The 20,809-nt window shown below is 41.2% G+C and overlaps 2 non-coding genes across 2 annotated transcripts; one reads left to right on the forward strand and one right to left on the reverse strand.

Annotated features, from left to right (window-relative positions):
- Window positions 1–9,747: 9,747 nt before the first annotated feature.
- Window positions 9,748–9,854, reverse strand: LOC147934938 (small nucleolar RNA R71). Its single transcript, XR_015573399.1, has one exon. It is a non-coding gene; the product is annotated as a small nucleolar RNA R71 (small nucleolar RNA).
- Window positions 9,855–20,416: 10,562 nt separating this feature from the next.
- Window positions 20,417–20,523, forward strand: LOC147934939 (small nucleolar RNA R71). Its single transcript, XR_015573308.1, has one exon. It is a non-coding gene; the product is annotated as a small nucleolar RNA R71 (small nucleolar RNA).
- The last annotated feature ends 286 nt before the right edge of the window (window positions 20,524–20,809 follow it).

Below are 20,809 nucleotides of genomic sequence, written 5' to 3' on the forward strand. Positions count from 1 at the left end.
TGGATGCCGTGCCTTGAAAAATAATTTGATTATTTGTGTTATAAAGAACCCTGCCAATTCCTGCAATTTCAGAAGGAGAGATCCATGATCTATCGACAAAGCAATAATACTCATTGGCATGCAAATTAAGCTCTCCTTTGCTTAAGATTTTGTTAAAATCTGTTTTTCTGTCTTTTGGGATTTTTCAGTCTCTGCATTTTCTTGATTGTATAATAAGCTATCTTTCCACTGTTGTAAATCCATAAAAGCTTTATTGATAATGTCTGGAATTGATTGTTTTTATTGTTGAACAGAAGATTGTTTCTTGCTTTCCATATATGCAAGCCAATGAAAGGGAAAACGCTTGCATCCTTTCTTTGGTTGTTATTAAAACTTAGCAAGAAATTTACGTTCTGATGGACTGAGTTTGAAAAAGGAGATGTACCTGAGAGATAAGATCCAAGGGAATGGTTCCAGATTGGGTTCCTTCTGTTCACAGGAATCATCCTTCAGCTAAACGTGCTCAAGTTGTGTATAAGATTGTTTAGGGTATCCGGTTTGATCTAAGACAACTGATTTATGATCAAATTATGAATATGAGTTGGAACGATGCTACCCGCTGTGTGGTTTTTCCAAGAACAATTTTTTAGACACTTAAGTGTCAGGAGGGTTCGCTTGAATGGACAGATGGTGAAGAAGAAGGGTTGGCTGAGTATTATACTAAAGATGTCAGAATTGGACATGCTTATGCAGTCAAGCATAACTTGTTTCCAGTGAGTGAGGAACCGGTACTAACTTCTCCGTCTAGAATGCAAGCAGGTGAAGGAATCATCCAGAATCGAAATAAAGATGCTATTACTCCCCCAGAATCATAGCTCTCTCAGAATTGTTGCTCCCCCAGCCTTGACATCATTGACAAACCGTCTCCCCCTGCTTGAGAGCACAAAAGTTAAAAACAATCTCAAAGCAGTTTTGACAAAGGATGGTTCTGTATCAGCCTGTGAACTACATCAGTTAGTCTCTGAAGTGCCTGAGCAGTATCCACCAATGCTCCATATGAAACCTCCTCGTTTTCTTGACCAATCTGCGGCACACAAATGCTACCTAGTTGAATCACATTAGCCGTAGAAGAAGATCCTTCACCTGCTTGCATTCTAGACGGAGAAGTTAGTACCGGTTCCTCACTCACTGGAAACAAGTTATGCTTGACTGCATAAGCATGTCCAGTTCTGATATCTTTAGTATAACACCGAATTTGCCCGATGTGGAGGCAATCAAGAAAGCCGCTCAGATGTTCCCCTAACCCAACCCGGGAACGGACCGGAGGTTCTTCTTCACCATCTGTCCATTCAAGCGAACCCTCCTGACACTTAAGTGTCTCAAAAATTGTTTTTGGAAAAACCACACAGCGGGTAGCATCGTTCCAACTCATATTCATAATTTGATCATAAATCAGTTGTCCTAGATCAAACCGGATACCCTGAACAATCTTATACACAAGTTGAGCACGTTTAACTAAAGGATGATTCCTGTGACTCAAGCTGCTTCCTTCTCAGCTTGAGTCAATGATTCAAGATTAAACGCTTCATTAATAATCCTAGTAGAAAACTCATACCAACGTCCTCTCACAAAAACCTGAATACCATCCCTAGCTTTTTCATTCGGCAAATTAGCATAAAACTCGCACACCACTTCTTTGACATACACATAAAGATCTTGTACTGAACCATGCAATCCTAAATCCATAATCTTACTAATAAACCCAAATTCATCAGGTTGAGAAAAATCCAGTTGTCTCTCAGCCGTAATTTTTCTAGAGAAAAATTTGGAATACCTTGCTTGAGCAGCATTTGACACAAACAGATCAGACCGAAACCTGGTCTTAGCACGAACATTCCTACTGCTAGGTTCATCAGCTCTCAATCGTTTAGCCTTGGAAGTAGACCCCTTCCTTTTGACAGACACACCAACAAACTGTTTCTTCTTTCTTTGTATCTCCGTGTTACGCTCGAGTTGCTCTTGTACAGAAACCTCTTCAAATCCAAACTCGTCAGAATCAGAGACCACTTCTTTGCCTTTTTCTTTTCCATGAAACTCCATTTCCTCATCATTAGAATTTTCCTTATCGGATTCTCGATTAGATCCAAAAGACATGATTCGAGACTGATCTTCATCATCACTTGCTTCATCAATTAGTTGAGGTTGATTTATATCACCATTAATCCGAGACACATGAGGATTTCTTCTTCCTCGCACCAATCCACTCCGATTTGTTTTCACCATCCTCCTCACCGTTTTTTTTTCTTAAAAGAAAAGTTTCGATACACTCGATGCTTTGAAAAGAATATTTTAATAACCTCAATATCTCTCTTCTTTTCCATCATATCTCGAACAATTCCCTTTAAAAAAAACTGAATCCATGATATCAGTTTTCTCCTTAACCACAATTAAAAAACCACACACCAATTAAGCTATCTCGAAATTAAGCTGAACCAACATATCATTACAACATCCTTCTGTATCAGCTCTTGAGTCATCTTGAGTATGACTCACATCTCACAAACCTCGATTGAGTTTCTTAAAGTTGAAAACCGATTAAAGTCCAAAGCTTTTGTAAATATGTCAGCTAACTGTTCTTCATTATCAATATGCTCAACTAACACTTGCTTTCTTTTAACTAGCTCTCTGATGAAGTGATGTCTTACATCAATATGCTTGGTTCTTGAGTGTTGAACTGGATTTTTTGAAATATCTATTGCACTCTTGTTATCACAATATACTTGCAGAACTCCAGAATCCATACCATAATCTGCTGACATCTGCTTCATCAACAATAATTGAGTACAACAACTCCCCATTGCAATATATTCTGATTCAGCTGTAGATAAAGATACTGAATTTTGTTTCTTACTCAACCAGGCTATTAGATTGTTGCCTAGGAAAAAACATCCTCCACTTGTGCTTTTTCGATCTGTTACACTCCCTACATAATCTGCATCACAATATCCTACCAAGCCTCTATTTGATCCTTTAGAGTACCAAATTCCAAGATCAACAATCCCTTTCACATACTTAATAATTCGTTTGACAGCTTCTAGATGTGATTGTTTAGGATTTTGACTCATACCTAGCACACATACCGACACTAAAACACAAATCAGGCCTACTAGCAGTGAGATATAACAAACTACCGATCATTCCTCTGTACTGCTTGACATCTACATCCTTACCATCAACATGTTTTGATAGTTTTAATGAAGTACTCATAGGTATCTTGGCCTCTTTACATTTATCCATCTGAAACTTCTTAAGAAGTTGTCATGCATAAGTACTTTGCGAAATAAAGATTCCTTGATCAGACTGATTAATATGCAACCCAAGAAAATATTTAATCTCACCAACCAAGCTCATCTCAAATTCTTGCGTCATACAGTCCACAAAGTTGTCCACCAACTTCTTTGAAGTACTCCCAAAGATAATATCATCAACATAAATCTGAACCATCATGATGTCACCTTCTTGTTCTAAAATGAACAAAGTTTTGTCCACACTTCCTCTGTTGTAACCCTTCTCCATAAGAAAACTAGTTAACCTTTCATACCAAGCTCTTGGAGCTTGCTTCAATCCATAAAGAGCTTTCTTTAACTTGTACACATAATCAGGCTTAACTGGATCTTCAAAACCTTTGGGTTGTTTAGCATATACTTCCTCTTGCAAGATCCCATTTAGAAAAGCACCTTTGACATCCATCTGGTACACATTGAAATTCAGAATGCACACCATTCCCAGAAACAGTCTAATCGATTCAAGTCTTGCTACTGGAGCACATGTCTCTTCAAAGTCTACTCCTTCAATCTGCGTATACCCTTGTGCAACCAATCTTGCTTTGTTGCGAACCACAACTACACTCTCATCAATCTTATTTTTGAAATCCATTTAGTCCCAATGATATTCACATCTATTGATCTACGAACCAGCTCCCAAACATCATTCCGTTCAAACTGTTCTAATTTTTCATCCATGGCAATTATCCAAAAGTCATCTTGAATAGCTTCTATGTGATTCTTTGGTTCAATCATTGACACAAATTAAAGCACTCATAAAAGACAGTTTCTAGAGATGCAAAGTGACTTGTCATCTTTTTGAAATCAATCTGAACTCCCCGAGTCTTCATTCTTTCATTTATGCTTCCAATAACATTTGATGCAGAATGATTTTTGTGTACTTGCTGTGTCTCCTTCTGCTTCATGCTAGATATGTCTGGTTCATAATCATTCACTTCTTCCCTAGTTAACTGTTCTGACTCTGTATCACTATCTGATTCTCCTTTAAGGTCGTTAACCACTGAATGATCATCAAACACCACATTTACTGACTCCATTATCAGACTTGTGCGTTTATTATAAATTCTAAAAGCTGTACTACTTTCAGAATAGCCAAGAAACATTCCTTCATCACTCCTTGAATCAAACTTACCAAAATAATCTTTGTCGTTCAGGATATAGAACTTACACCAAAAAACATGAAAATAGCTAAGATTTGGAGTTTTTCCTTTCCATAATTCATATGGTGTTTTGGATGTATCTCTTCGAACATAAACCTATTGACAATGTAACAAGCAGTATTCAAGGCTTCTGCCCAAAATTTCTTAGGCACTTGATTTCCATGAATCATTGCTCTTGCCATCTCTTGCAAAGTTCTGTTTTTCCTTTCTACCACACCATTCTGTTGAGGAGTTCTAGGTGCTGAGAATTGATGTATAATCCCATGTTGTTCACAAAAATCTTTCATTGACTCATTTTGAAACTCTCCACCATGATCACTTCGAATTTTCTTTATTCCCCCACGCTTTTATTAGCTGAAGTGCTAAGATTCTGAAACTGTCAACCTTATCAGATTTTTCACGGATGAAACGCACTCATGTGTACCTCGAAAAATCATCAACCAGAACAAACACATACTTCTTTCCAGCCATGCTTTCAACCTGCATTGGTCCCATCAAATCCATGTGAACCAATTCTAACACTGATTTTGACTGAATGTCTGGAACCTTCTTGTGTTGAACCTTAACTTGCTTCACTTGATTGCATGGGCCACACACCATACCATCTTCTCCTTTGAGATGGGAAACTCCTCGTACTATCTCTTTATTGACCAGAGTAGACAGATTTCTTACATTCATATGTCCAAGTCTTTGGTGCCATAAATTCATATTGCCTTGAGCACTGTAACATTTAAGTGGCTGCTTCTCACACATGTAACAATTATTTCTCGATCTTACTCCGTATAACTTGACTTTTCCTGAATCATCTAAGGCTTTGCAGTCAATCTTTGTGAACAATACAAACAATCCCTCATCACATAGTTGACTTATACTTATCAGATTAGCCTTCAACCCTTGGACCAGATAAACATTAACAAGTTTTGGCAGTTCTGGATCATGGGTTGTTCCTTTCCCTTGGATAATCCCTTGACTACCATCGCCGAATGTAACTTTTCCTCCCTTTAGTTTCTTAACATCTTGCAAGTTACTTTTGGTACCTGTCATATGTCTTGAGCATCCGCTATCAAAGAACCAATGCTCTGAATCATCTTGTTCTTCTGTGATTAATGCCATGTTACATCTAAATCCTCGTCCAGAATCGACTTTTACCTTTGATGGATACAAATCAGCTTTCTTAATCCAGAATTGATTCCTGTAACCATTCCAGTAATATTTTCCTTGACGTTTTAAATTATGAATCTTCTGCTAGAACTTGTAACAGTATCGTTTGAAGTGTCCTATTTTTCCACAGAAGTAACAGCTCACTGATCTAGAAGTTGTGATCTTTTGTGATTCTATCTCTAGTTGACATACTCCAGCAGACACAAAATTTGTTGTTCCTAACTTGGTCTGGCTGCTTTCGGTGAAACCTAAGCCTCTATAAGTTTTCTCAATTCTTCCATAGCTCAAAATTTTGTCAAGCTGCTTTGTCCCTGCAAACATATGAATTTTTCTGTGTTGTTGATCTAACTCTGTTTGCAATCCAGCAGATCTTTTCTTTTCTTCATCAAGTTCTTCTTCGAGTTTGTCTGCTTTTGCGGATAATATCAGTTTTTCTTTCATTAAATCCAGCGAGTCTTTAGCAATCTTTCTCTTGTTCTCTAACTCAACCTGAAGTGTTATAACTAGAGCTTCTAATCGAGTTTTTTCTTTTAGTAATTCTTGATTTTCTTTTCCCATTGATACAAGTGTATTGCGTACCTCCTTGTAGCTTTGAATGCTATCAAGTTCATCTTCACCTTTTGATTCTGAGTCGGTTATTTCTTCTCCATTCTCGAACTCTGTAATCCCTACCATGGCTACTAGATTTATGAGATCCTCTTCGCTACTACTATCATCTTCTGATTCATTCTCAATGCTTACCATTGATCTCTTCTGCTCTTCATCAGTCCAGTCTGCCTCAGGTTTTGGTATCCGCTTCCCTGTTTCATCTTTAATCGTTGGTTCTTCCCACTACTCTAAGATAGTTTTCCAGGCAAGACGATCAATTCCTCCTATTATATATTTGATCCGTGATTTCCAGAAACTATAGTTTCCATCATCCAAAACAACCTTATTGTTGTTGATCAGATCTCCGTAGCTCTCCATCTTGTCCATAGAATCTCACTTGTAGTATTCTGAACAAGCGCCGGTCTGATACCAATTGAAAGTGTGAGAACTAATGGATTATGAACGATCAAAACAATAAGATAAATATTTCTTTGAACTCTCCTTTGATTAATAGAAAATCTGTTTACAAGTTTGTTCTAAACAATTTTCTAATCTCTCAAAGCTCTCTGTCTAAGATCCTTCTCAAATCTTAGAACTCTAAAGAAACTCACAACCCTCTCTTAAGTTCTTAGCTCTTCTTTTTCTCAAAGCTAAAAACTTAATGGTTAGGAAACTTTTCTCTTGTTTGTGCTAAAGCTTCCAATAAGCCTTCACACCCTATTTATAGAACTAGGCCTACCTATTGTATTTCTAATAGGAATTGGAAAACTTCCTTTTTCTTTTTGGATCAGGAAATTTTCCTCTTACTTCATGTTTACATTCCTATTGTAAACATGAAGTCCTTTTCACCACGTGCCTTCCAAGCCTCCGTGAAGTCTCTTGCTTCTGGATCCTTCCTCGTTATATGTCGACATAAACATTTTCCTCATTTTGATGCTCTGCTCTTTGTACAAATGTTCTGTCCTTCTGAAGTAGCTTAACCACTTTGCTCAAACCTTGCATCTTCATTCCTTACTCTACACTGGAAATGTAGGTGGTTAGTACTTTCCATAGCTTCACCACATCTTTGACAGTTATCATCGCTGAGTATTCTTTTCTTCTTAAGGTTTTCTACAGTTGGTAAAGCATTGTGAAGACATTTCCACCAAAAGTGTTTTATTTTTTGTGGAACTTTTTGGTTACATATCTTTGAAAACGTGTTGGAAGCTATGTGATTTTGAACAAAATTTACCATGAGGGAAGCATCATGAGAGAGCTTACACTGAAGATGGTATCCAGATTTGACCGTGTGATAACTCTCTAATTTACATGTTTTTAGCATCCTTTTTTTGTCCCTATTTTGCATTGTTCATACCTCTAACTTAGCATTTTTAGGTCATTTACTGTAGGAATTCACTTTTAGAGCATTTAGGTCATTTACTGTAGGAATTCACTTTTAGAGCATTTAGGTCATTTACTGTAGCATATGTTGGATGAAAACCGGTGCTAAAGAGCCAAAAATGGGGGAAAACAAGGACAACTCGAGCATGTAGCCGAAGGAGCCATCGAGCTGCAAGAACAAGTCCAAACCCCAACACGATCGAGGAGGATCCAAGAGCATGAAGAGCAACCCGAAGATCCACCCGAGGAGTAACCCGACTTCACCCTCGTGTACCCCATCGAGTAGATCATCGGGCAGGTCTGGGAAGCTAGGTCAAATGGGTTTCCATATATAAACCCCCTCTTCCCCTAGCTTGCAAAGCAGCACGCCGCAGACCCTCAAACCAGATAGCGAGAGCTTCTGTGAGAGAACTGAGCGACTCAACATTTTTCTTCTTGTTTTGAATTTTTATTTTGTAGTTTTCTTAGATTTCTATCCTTTACTTTCTCTACTCTACTCTATCTTTTAATACAATGTCATTTTCATTCATTTTGATTGCTTTGTTATTCGCTTCTATGTCCGAGTAGTGTAGTAAAGTTTCTAGGGATGGGATAGATGATTTTGTGTTCTTGATCGGTTAGGATGCCTTAGTTGATTGTAAATGATTGATAGATTTCCTTCTAGATTGGTGCTCTTAACGCTGTCAACAGACCGAAAGGTTGAGATTAGATCTAGGGCGTTTACAAATGTTACAGGCCGAAAGGAGTAGATAAAATGCTTGATTTAGCCAATGCTAGAGGTTTACTTAACTCTGAGTAACAAAATTAGATGAGTTTAAGTCTACTGACAATAATGAATCGTTCTTAATGCCTGCTTGTTCATATTGCTAGTGCGACAGTGTGGTAATGTGTTCAAGGTTGATTGTTGCTAGTGCGAAAGTGTGGTGACAAGGTCTTAGAGGTTCATTGTCTAGGAAATAATTGCTTGAGGCATGTAAGGCGTACGTACTGGTCTAGAACACTTAGGATTCGATTACCCCTATCCTTAGGAACTTTCGTATTTTATTTATTTGCATTTCTTTTACTTACTCGACTACTTACCCGATCAGGTACACGATAACCTGTATCGAGTAATACCTTGAGCTGTTCATATCTCACTTGCATACTCGATCACCCCACTCAATCCTGTACTCGATTGCTTGCATCGAGTGCTTAGGTCGTGTGGTTTACTTGTTTATATTCTTTTACTTTGTTTATTTTAGGAATCGTTAGAACCAAAACCCTAATTGCTTGGGTTGACTTGCATTGTTCTGATCATATCCTTCCTGCGAGCAATACACAACCATTTGGATTGATAACCCTTTGTACTACAACTGCATAGGGGATTGATACCCTGGGTGAAAACCTCTCTATCAATTTGGCGCTGTTGCCATTTGGTTGTTTTACTTTTGCTACGTTTCAAATTTCAGCGCTTGCTAGATCAAGTTCGTTTGTTTATATTTGGTTTGGATACTGACTTGTTTGCTTTCGCATTGTTTGTTTTGAATCTCAGGTACAACCCGAGCACCCACCCGACCCTTCACTCGATCACCTAGATCGAGTTGATCCTCGTGTACACACTCGGACACATACTTGTGCATGCAAACACGATCCAGAGGTAACCCGAACCTAAGTCCTTTCATCGACAACATTGACAGACCTCGGCTACTCATACAACAACAAGTTCAACAATAACCATCAATCATTGAGGAGACGATGAATAATCAGAACGGTCCACCAGCTCCTCAAGCAAGGACCAATATAGGAGCAGGAGATGCTCCATCTATTCACACTCAAAGGAAGGCATTGTGCTACCAGCTGTGCAGAACAATAATTTTGAGATCAAGAGTAGTCTCATCCAGTTGATACAGAGCAATAAGTTTCATGGATTGCCAATGGAGGACCCATTGGATCATCTGGATGAATTTGATAGGCTTTGTAGACTCACTAAGATCAATGGAGTCAGTGAAGATGGATTCAAGCTCCGGCTTTTCCCATTCTCTTTGGGAGACAAAGCACAAATCTGGGAGAAATCGCTCCCTAAGGAGTCCATCACCACTTGGGAAGTGTGCAAGAAGGCATTCCTGGACAAATTCTTCTCCAACTCCAGAACCGCAAGGCTGCGAAATGACATTTCCGGCTTTGTTCAGAGGAACAACGAAACAGTCAGTGAAGCTTGGTAACGTTTCAAGGGATACACTACTCGATGTCCCCATCACGGCTTGAGTAATGCTTCATTGTTGAGGACACTTTGCCGAGGCGTGGTCCCCAAGATACGGATGTTGCTGGACACCGCAAGCCATGGTAACTTCCTCAACACAGATGTTGATGAAGGTTGGGACCTAGTTGAGAACTTGGCTCAATCTGATGGCAACTACAATGAGGAATATGATCGCTTTGTGTGATCTACAGGAGAGGAAGATGCCAAGTACAAGAGGGTCATGAAATCCCTCAATGACAAGCTCGATCAGCTCCTCAACCAGCAGAAGCATGTTTATGCTATATCAGAGGAAGAGCAGTTTCAACAACAAGATGGGGAGACTATGCAAATAGAGGATGTTAACTACATCAACAACCAAGGAGGGTACAACAACTTCAAGCCGAATCCGAATCTGTCTTATCGGAACCCGAATGTTGCGAATCCTCAGGACCAAACTTACCCATCTGCAGTTCAAGGGAACCAGATCCAACAGAAGCCTTTTGTCCAATACAACCAAGGTTATGCACCTAAGCAGCAGTATTCAGGAACTCCCAGGTAAAGCTGTTCAAAACCCCAAGGATTATGCAACTGCTCAAGCCATCTTCCTTGATGATGACTATGAGGACTACCTCATTGGGGACAATGATGATCAAGATGGGGAGGAGGTGGAACACCCAATTCGAAATGAGGCCAAGTACTACATATCCGAGTATGAACCCGAGTCTTCACCTGAAGAGACTGATCGAGTTGATGATCGAGCACTGGTTCGAGAATCGGAAACCGAAGAACGACCCGAAGTGGAACCCGATGACCTACACGATGGTGTTGATCGGATGATGCATCGAGTAGATGTTGAAAAGATAGATCAGCCTCAACCACCTGCACTAGTAGAAGGGGAGTTAGAGGAAAGGTTCAATGCTGCACTTGACATCCAGCTGGAGGCGCTTGCAAAGCGAATGGCTAAGCGTAAAGCTCCACCACCTATGTTTTTGCTCCCACATGAGCTTCAGCAGGAAGCTGCCAAGGAAGCAGCTCCATTGGAGGATGAGGTCAAGGAAGCTGTCAAAGAGATCGGTTTTGAAATTCTGAGAAGTGGAGTTTGCTTGGATCCTGAGCTGCGAATTGAGGAAAAACTTGAAGATCCTGGCTCTTTCACCTTGCCGTGTTCGATAGGACTTCAGATCTTCAAGAACTGTTTGTGAGACCTTGGAGCTTCAGTTAGCATTATGCCGATTTCAGTTGCCAATAAGCTAGGATTCACTGATTTTAAACAAAGTAAATTGTATTTGGTTCTGGCCGACAGAACAGTGAGGCATCCGATTGGTATCCTGGAGAACTTGCCTCTCAGGATTGGAAGATTGGAAGTGCTTGCCGACTTCATGATCCTCGATATGGACAAGGAACCGGATGATCCGCTGATTCTAGGAAGACCATTCTTGGCAACAGTTGGTGCTGTGATCGAGGTGAAGCAAGGCAAGATCAGAATAGAACATGGTGAGCATTTCAAGATGGAGTTTGATGTGAAGAAGGGGATTAAGAGGCCAACCATTGATGGTCAAGCTTTCTTTACAAAGACCAAACAAAGGAAGGTGCAACATCTTGAAGAGGTCAACACCACATTTGCCTTAGAACCTGGACAAGACCTGGAAAATCTGTTGAACCAGCCTACTGCAGTGGAGAGGATTCCAGAACCTCTTCCGCATGGACCCCATGCTTAAGGAGCATGAAGAGTCAAGCTTAGTGACTTTAAACAAGCTCACTTGGGAGGAAGTCCCAAAGGTATCTTTTAATTTTAGCTTATTTGTTTTACTTACTTTTATTTACTTTTTCTCTTTTTGCAATTTTATAAAAAAAAAAAAAATGGAAAATTAAGAAGAGGAAAATTGAGGAACCCGAGGGTCAACCCGACACCGTACTCGACGCGCATGATCGTGTCCCTGCTTGGGTGGCGAGTGGAGTCCGAATCCCACAAGGAAGCCCACTCTCAGTGAAGCCCACCAACCAAACCCTAGCCTATTTAAGGGGTTTCGACATTCTCTCCCCTTCCATCACCGATAAGTATCTCTCAACCCTAGAGTTTTTGCTTTCCAAAGTTTCTATTCTATTCTCTCTCAAACTCGAGCTTTATTCGATTTCTTTGGGACTAACTGTATTAACCTCGAGACTTAGCCTTTTTCTTCTCAAGGAATCAAACATGGAGCCAATCGCTAAAATCTACCAAAGGAAGGGAAGAAGATCAACCTCCGCCGCTGCTACAACCGGAGGTGATGCCGTCGAAGTTCGAGAGTCTCAAGGAAGAGGAAACGTTCCACATTCCCAATCGTTGGGTGGACGTTTAGCCTCCCCAACCCGATGCACAACCCGACCTGATTCTCGAGTAACCGATCGAGTAGGCCCCCGAGTTCGCTCACTGAGTCCAATGGCGAGTGCTGTCCACCATTCTCCTCGACGTAGGGACATGTCTACGTCCGAAAAGACCCTTAATGACCCTATGGAGGTCGATTCTGATGCCAGAGGAGAAAAGCAAGGGGAGATCCACACCTCTCGATCAAGGAGCTGAGCTGCGGTTGCAAGGGGGAAGAGAACGGCTTCAGAGAAGGCTGAGAAGGTGGTTGAGAGAGCAGTTGAGGAAGAGGATCAACACGCTGAGGAGGAGGACCGAGAGAGAGAAGAAGAGCAGAGAGAGAGGGCCCGCCAAGCCTCTCGGAGGCTAAAGCAGAAGGAGGTGGATACTCCGGCAAGACTCTTCAAGTTATTCTGGAAGATGAGCTTTGTTGGTACCCGCTACCCTCACCGAGAAACAATGAAGCAATTGGGCATCGCTAGAGACGTCGAGTACCTGTTCGAGATGTGCCACCTGGGCCAATTGATGCGAGCCCACCTTGAAGCATATGAGGAGGAGACGGTCCACTTCCTTTCAACCTTGAAGCTGCACTATTTCGAGGACCACCCGGCCCTACTAACCGATGGGGGGATCAGGTTCATCACCTTTTCCGTGAGGAACAAGGACTACCGACTCAGTTTCAAAGAGATGGAGAAGCTGTATAGCTCCAAATCTGGTAGTGGGGAAGGTATGGAGGTAGGAAAAGAAGAAATGAGGTCCCTATGGCTGACAATTAACCCCTACAAGTCCACAAGCTCCAAATCCGCTCAAATAAGGAGCCCTGTCTTGAGGTATTTTCACAAGTCCCTTGCATGCACTCTTTTTGCTAGAAAAGAGACTGGGAATGTGAATGACCATGAGCTCCAGCTGTTAGATATTGCATTGTGTGGAGTTTTGGACAATACTAGGGATGGTACACCACTAGTTGGAGATGTTGCGGATACAAGCATGTTGTTTGTGTTACTCGATCAATTCCTCAACCTGAAATCGTGGGCCGTGAAAAGAAGAGAAGGAGGCGGAGAGATCTCCATTGGGGGACTAGTCACACCGATCCTAGTGGCATGCGATGTGCCCTTAAAGGGAATTGTTCATGAACCAAGATGGCTGGATGCGGACTACCTCGTGCTGGCGAGATTTTTGGCCCATGAGAGGCCTAATGACATGACGCTGTTCAAGTTTGTCCATCCAACCGCCGGAGCTGCTCAAATGGTTCTACCTAATGTCATATGCACCAAGGTTCGGCTGGGCGACAACATTGACTTTGCACCACCGTTGGAGGAGCTGTACAACCCCGAGAAGGAGTCCGAAGCTGAGAAGAGAGAGGAGACCGGGCAGAGACAAAGAGACAGCTCAGAGGAGTTCGATTTTGAGGAGTATGTATGCTCTCAAAAGCAACCGGTTGGAGTGAGGGAAGCTCACAAGAGGATCGGCTGGCTGAAGAGGATGAACAAGTTCTTGGCGAAGAAAGTAAAAGACTTACCGGTTCGGTGAAGACAATGGGAGGTCAAATCAAGGATAAGGCAAGCTGTGCCTCAGCTCCTACCTCGGGACAAGCACCAACTTGGATGGGGAGAAGCGGACCGCTAGGAGGAACTCGAGGACTGCCACCTCCAGAACCTTACAGAGCATCGTCATACGAGCCCCAAGCCGAGGAGAACATCACCCGACCTGAGGCATCGCAGAGAAGCCATTCTGATGCTTACCCGACGCCCAACCCGATGGGATACACGATGAACTATTCGATGCACCCATCGAGCACCCAATCGGGTGAGTACACAGGGATCTTTCCTCCACCTTACCAGATGCCATTCACGACGCCATACACGATGCACCCTGCGAGTGGTTACACGGGTGATCATTCTGGACCTTTTCCGCCATTTCCGTCGTACTACCTGATGCCCTACCTGATGAACTACGCGATCCCACCCTCGATCAACACCTCGGATGCTGGTCTGAGTAGGTCGTCAGTGCGCATTTCTGAGCTCTCTGACGAGCAAATACCGGCACCTGCTGATGCCGGAGACGACCCAGGCTACACGTTGGTGAGTATGGAGGCTGTTGCAACCTCCTTCTTCACCAACCCATGAGGTACCACTTTCATCCGATCTTTGTATATAACATTACATTTAGTTTAATTCATTTTGTGTGATTCTTGGATTCTTTTTCAAACTTTTATTTACACAGGGACTGTGTAATTTAAGTTTGGGGGAGGGTCCTAGAATGTATTTAACATTGTGTTTTATTTTCTTATTTTTATTATTTCAAATTTTTGCATGCTAGTTTTATTCATTTGAGTCTACATTGCATCTATGTGCATTAAAAACCCAAAAAAAAAAAAAAAAAAATTGAAAAATTTTAAGAAAAAGAAAAGAAAAGAGTATTCATGTAGTTGCATTTGCATATTAGGATTGAGTCTAGTTTGTTTCATATAGAATTGTCGCATATGCATCCTAGGGGACAATGATTAAAACCACCTTGTTTAAAATCAAACCTTAGGATTGAAGCTATAGCCCTTAGTCACAGTTCATTGTTGCTAGATCAGTCTTTGGAAAAAAATGAAAAATCTTTGCTTAGACCCTTTCTGTCGATTGAATGCTTCCTCCACTTGCTTGAACATTAGAACATCTCTATATTATTGGATTTAATTTGAACTTTAATTGTCTTGCTTATGGAATTTGAATACTTGCTCATGGTAACTCCAAACTCGGGTTAGCACTCCACTTTTTACCAATCTTTTCGTTTAACCCGATTCGTTTGTCCTACGCATAAACCCAAACCTTTCTTTCAATCCTTGTTGTGAATTGTTGAGTGAGGCCTCTTTCATTATGCTATAGGTTGTGAAACCTTGAGAGTATTGAGAACGACAAAGAACTGCCTCTTGATTTAGCTAAGTTAGAATTTGAACTAGCTAATAGATTTAGTTTTGAAGGTTAGGTGGTTAGAATGTTTATTTGGGGTTGGGTTGTGGAATAAATAAAAGGAAGAAGAAAAAGTCCCTAAGGTTAGAATCAATTAGCTCTAAGTCTCTAAGTAAACAAAAAAAAAGAAAGAAGAATTCTTGCTATAGTCTCCTAGAAAGAAAGAGAAGAATATATTTACATTAGGAGTTTAGCAAAGAAAAGAAAAAACAAAAAAAGAGAGAGAGAGCTATAAGTTTAAAGTTTAAAAGTCTAAACCTTAGAGAGTAAAAAAAGAGAATTAAAATTAAGGATGTGGGTAGTTTAAATTCTAGGGGGTTTTAATAAATAAAAAAAAAGGAAAATGAGAGTGAATGAGAAAATGGTAGATCATCAAGAGTTAAGCTTTGTATGCCCAAATTGTTCTCAGTCTTAGATAGTTTTCACAACTGTCTAGCATTCCATCTTTTGAGAGAAAACCACCCAAAGAATTTGTTTGAAACCACCTTACAAAAAAGCCTTACCCTTGAAACCGATTGAGCTTGATTCACCTTCCATTTGCAAGAATTCGCCAAACACTTAATTGAATGTGAAAGAGATGTTCCTTATCTTTAGTTGGAGGTTGAGCTAGATCGATGCATGGTAATAAGCATAGAAAAATATTTGTAAGTATGTTGATTGATCTTAGCACCATTAAACTATCTTTAAGGACTATAGCTTGAATCTTTCGGTTAGCATCTTAAGGTTATGAGCCCCCACTTTCAAACCGTACCCTCTTACTTCCTTGCTAGAGGACTAGCAAGATTTAAGTTTGGGGGTCTGATAACTCTCTAATTTACATGTTTTTAGCATCATTTTTTGTCCATATTTTGCATTGTTCATACCTCTAACTTAGCATTTTTAGGTCATTTACTGTAGGAATTCACTTTTAGAGCATTTAGGGTGTTGCATTTCTGCATTTGCATATTTTGGATGAAAACAGGTGCTAAAGAGCCAAAAATGGGGAAAAACAAGGACAACTCGAGCATGTACCCGAGAGAGCCATCGAGCTGCAAGAACAAGTCCGAACCCCAACACGATCGAGGAGGATCCAAGAGCATAGAAAGCAACCCGAAGATCCACCCGAGGAGTAACCCGACTTCACCCTCGTGTACCCCATCGAGTAGATCATCAGGCAGGTCTGGGAAGCTAGGTCAAATGGGTTTCCATATATAAACCCCTCTTCCCCTAGCTTGCAAAGGAGCACGCCACAGACCCTCAAACCAGAGAGCGAGAGCTTTTGTGAGAGAACTGAGCGACTCAACATTTTTCTTCTTGTTTTGCATTTTTATTTTGTAGTTTTCTTAGATTTCTATCCTTTACTTTCTCTACTCTACTCTATCTTTTAATACAATATCATTTTCATTCATTTTGATTGCTTTGTTATTCGCTTCTATGTCCGAGTAGTGTAGTAAAGTTTCTAGGGATGGGATAGATGATTTTCTGTTCTTGATCGGTTAGGATGCTTTAGTTGATTGTAAATGATTGATAGATTTCCTTCTAGATTGGTGCTCTTAACGCTGTCAACAGACCGAAAAGTTGAGATTAGATCTAGGGCTTTTACAAATGCTACATGCCGAAAGGAGTAGATAAAATGCTTGATTTACCCAATGCTAGAGGTTTACTTAACTCTGAGTAACAAAATTAGATGAGTTTAAGTCTACTAACAATAATGAATCGTTCTTAATGCCTGCTTGTTCATATTGCTGGTGCGACAGTGTGGTAATGTGTTCAAGGTTGATTGTTGCTAGTGCGAAAGTGTGGTGACAAGGTCTTAGAGGTTCATTGTCTAGGAAATAATTGCTTGAAGCATGTAAGGCATCTGTACTGGTCTAGAACACTTAGGATTCGATTACCCCCATCCTTAGGAACTTTCGTATTTTATTTATTTGCATTTCTTTCACTTACTCGACTACTTACCCGATCAGGTACATGATAACCTGTATCGAGTAATACCTCGAGCTGTTCATATCTCACTTGCATACTCGATCACCCCACTCGATCCTGTACTCGATTGCTTGCATCGAGTGGTTAGGTCGTGTGGTTTTCTTGTTTATTTTTCTTTTACTTTGTTTATTTTAGGAATCATTAAAACCAAAATCCTAATTGCTTGGCTTGACTTGCATTGTTCTGATCATATCCTTCCTGCTAGCAATACACAACCATTTGGATTGATAACTCTTTGTACTACAACTGCATAAAGGATTGATACCCTGTATATCAGGTAGCGGGTAACAACAAAGCTCATCTTGTAGAGGACCTTGAAAAGCTTGGCCGGAGTCTCCACCTCTCTTTGCGTCAGTCGCCTCGACGCCAACCGTGTGCGTTCTCTCTGCTTCTCTTCGCGGTCGTGACTCTCACCCTCTGTGTCTCGATCTTCTTCTTCTGCTGCTCTCTCAGCTACTTCCTCAGCTTTTTTAGAGGCTGGTCTCTTCCCTCTTGTAACCGCGACTCTGCTCCTCAACCGTGAGGTTTGGTTCTCCTCCATTGGGTCAGAGATGTTTCTCTCGGACGTAGACAGGTCCCTAGGTCGAGGAGATCGGCGGATTGCAACCGCTACTGGGCTATGAGATCGAACTCGGGTGTTTACACGATTGGTTGCTCGAGTACCTGCTCGGGTGACGGATCGGGTTGAGCATCGGGTTGGGGATTGGAATCGTCCACTCGGCGGTTGGGAACGCGAACCGTCTCCTCCTCCCTATGAATCACGAGCATCCACGCCGTCACCTCTGGTTCTAGCAGTGGCAGAGGTTGATCTTGTCTCCTTCTTTTGGTAAGTCCTCATCTTGGGATCCATTGTTGAATCCTTGAAAAGAGAAGAATCTAAACTCGAGATTAATAGGGTTAGTTCCCTAAAATCTTAAAGCACTCGAGTTTGAGAGAAAGGAAAAATAAAAAGATGGAAGTTAAAGAGTTTTGATCACTTATCGATTTAGTCTCGAGGAAGAAGGGGTTGGTCCTCTTCAATTAGAAGGTGTTGCCGCTAGGGTTTCACCGAGAGTGGGCTAGGGTTTTGTGGAATTCGGACTCCATTCGCAACCCGAGTGGGAACACGGTCAGGCGCGTCGGGTACGAATTCGGGTAGAACCTCGGGTTCCCCAAAATTTCGTTTTTCCATTTTTTTAATAAATAAATATATATATATATATATATATATATATATATATATATATATATATATATATGTAAACTTATAGAAATAAATTATTGTAAAAATCTAAAATAAGACAAAATAAATAAAATGAAATGAAAAGAAATTAAAGGATACCTTTGGGATTTCCTCCCAAGTGAGCTTGTTATAAGTCACTTAGTTTGACTCTTCATGCTCTTCAAGCATGGTTGTTAGGAGGGAGAGGTTCTGGAATCCTCTCCACTGAAACAGACTGGTTCAACCGATTTTTCTGGTCTTGTCCCGGTTCCACAGCAAATGTAATATTAGCTTGATGCTTGATTCCTCTTGGTTTGGCCTGGATGGAGAAAGCTTGACCATCAATGTTTGGCTTTTTAATTCCTTCCTTGATGTCAAATTCCATTTTGAAATGCTCTCCATGCTCTATGCTGATCTTCCCTTTTTCACATTTATTACTGCTCCTACCGTTTTCAAGAAGGGTCTTCTTAGGATCAGTGGATCATCTGGTTCCTTATCCATATCAAGGATCATGAAATCAGTAGGAACTTCCACTCTTCCAATCCTGAGAGGTAAGTTTTCCAGGATACCAATGGGGTGTCTGATTGTTCGTCAGCTAGAACATTGCTGAAACCCATCTTGTTGGCAATTGATAGTGGCATGATGCTGACTGAAGCTCCCAAATCGCACAAGCAGTTATTGAAAATCTGAAGGCCTATTGAACATGGCAAAGTAAAAGATCCGGGATCCTCCAATTTCTCCTCAATTTGTAGTTCATGATCTAAACACATTCCACTCCTCAGAATCGCATTCCCAATCTCTTTGACAGCTTCCTTTACCTTAATCTCGAGCTGAGCTGTGTCCTTGATGATTTCCTCTCGAAGTTCATGTGGTGGCAAGAGCTTAGGAGGTGGAGTTTTTTGTTTGGACATACGCTCTGCAAGCACCTCTAGTTGGATGTCAAGAGCAGCTGTGAACCTTTCCTCTAATTCCCCTTCCTCAGCTTGAGGCAGTTGAGGTTGATCTGTCATCTGAACATTCACCCAATGTATCATCTGATCACCTTCATCAGGTATGTCATCGGGTTCAGCCTCGGGTGGTGCATTGGTTTCCGATTCTTGAACCTGTCCTCGGTTATCATCTCGATCACTCTCCTTGGGTGAGGGATCGGGTTCATACTCGGATATGTAGTACTGGTGCTCATACATCCCATAGTGATCCATATCCTCCCCATCTTGAACATCGCTGTCTTCAGGTAGTCCTCAAAATCATCATCAAGAAAGATGGCATGTGCCGTTGCGTAATCTTTTGGGTTTTGAACAGCTTTACCTGGAAGCTGGTTGATTTTTGGAGGTGGTTGGGTGTTGTGGTGGCCTTCTAGGTATCTCAACTTAGTGTTGAGAGAATCATACTTGGCATTCAGGTCGTTGTACCCAGAATCGATCTTATTGCTCATCTCCGCAAACTATTTTGCATTGTCCATAGCGGTTGATGCTTGATTTTGTATCATCTGCTCAATTAGGCCGCATAGGTCAACTTCTTGAGATTGGTTTTGCGGACCTTGCTGTGGTAGGAATCCAGGTGGTGCAATTGGTTGCTGGTAATTACCAGAATACTGCTGCTTAGGAGCATAGCCTTGATTGTATTGGACAAAAGGCTTTTTCTAGCCTTTGTTCCCTTGGACTACGGATGGGTAGATTTGGTCTTGAGGATTTGCAACATTCGGGTTAAGTTATGAAAAATTTGGGTTCGGTTTGTAGTTGTTGTACCCTTTGTTGCAACCTCCTTGATTGTTGATGTAGTTCACATCCTCTAGCTGAGCACTCTCCCCATCTTGTTACGGCCACTGGTCTTCCTCTGAGATGACATGGCCATGCTGCTGCTGGTTTAGGAGTTTGTCCTATTTGTCATTGAGGGCTTTCCTGCTCTCTTGTACTTAGCATCATCCTCGTCAGAAGATCGTATAGTGCGATCATACTCCTCATTGTAATGCCCATTAGATTGAGCCAAGTTTTCTACTAGATCCCAGCCTTCATAAACATCCTTGTTGAGGAAATTACCGTTACTAGTGGTGTCCAGCAAAATCCGTGTCTTAGGGACTACACCTCGGTATAGTGTACTCAGCAATGAAGCATTGCTGAAGCCATGATGAGGGCATCTGCTTGTGTATCCCTTGAAACGTTCCCAAGCTTCACTGAACGTCTCATTGCTTTTCTGAACAAAGCATGAGATGTCATTACGCAGCCTTGGGGTTCTGGAGTTGGAGAAGAATTTGGCAAGGAATGCCTTCTTGCATGCTTCACAAGTGGTGATGGACTCCTTGGGAAGCTATTTCTCCCAGATGTGTGCTTTGTCTCCCAAAGAAAATGGGAAAAGCCAGAGTTTGAACCCATCTTCACTAATTCCATTTATCTTGGTTAGGGTAAAGAGCCTATCAAACTCATCCAGATGGTCCAATGGGTCCTCCATTGGCAGTCCATTAAACTTGTTGCTCTATATCATCTGGATGAGACTACTCTTGATCTCAAAGTTG

This window comes from Camelina sativa, chromosome 11, assembly GCF_030686135.1.
Source record: "Camelina sativa cultivar CO46 ecotype springtype chromosome 11, ASM3068613v1".
Taxonomy (NCBI): Eukaryota; Viridiplantae; Streptophyta; class Magnoliopsida; order Brassicales; family Brassicaceae; genus Camelina; species Camelina sativa.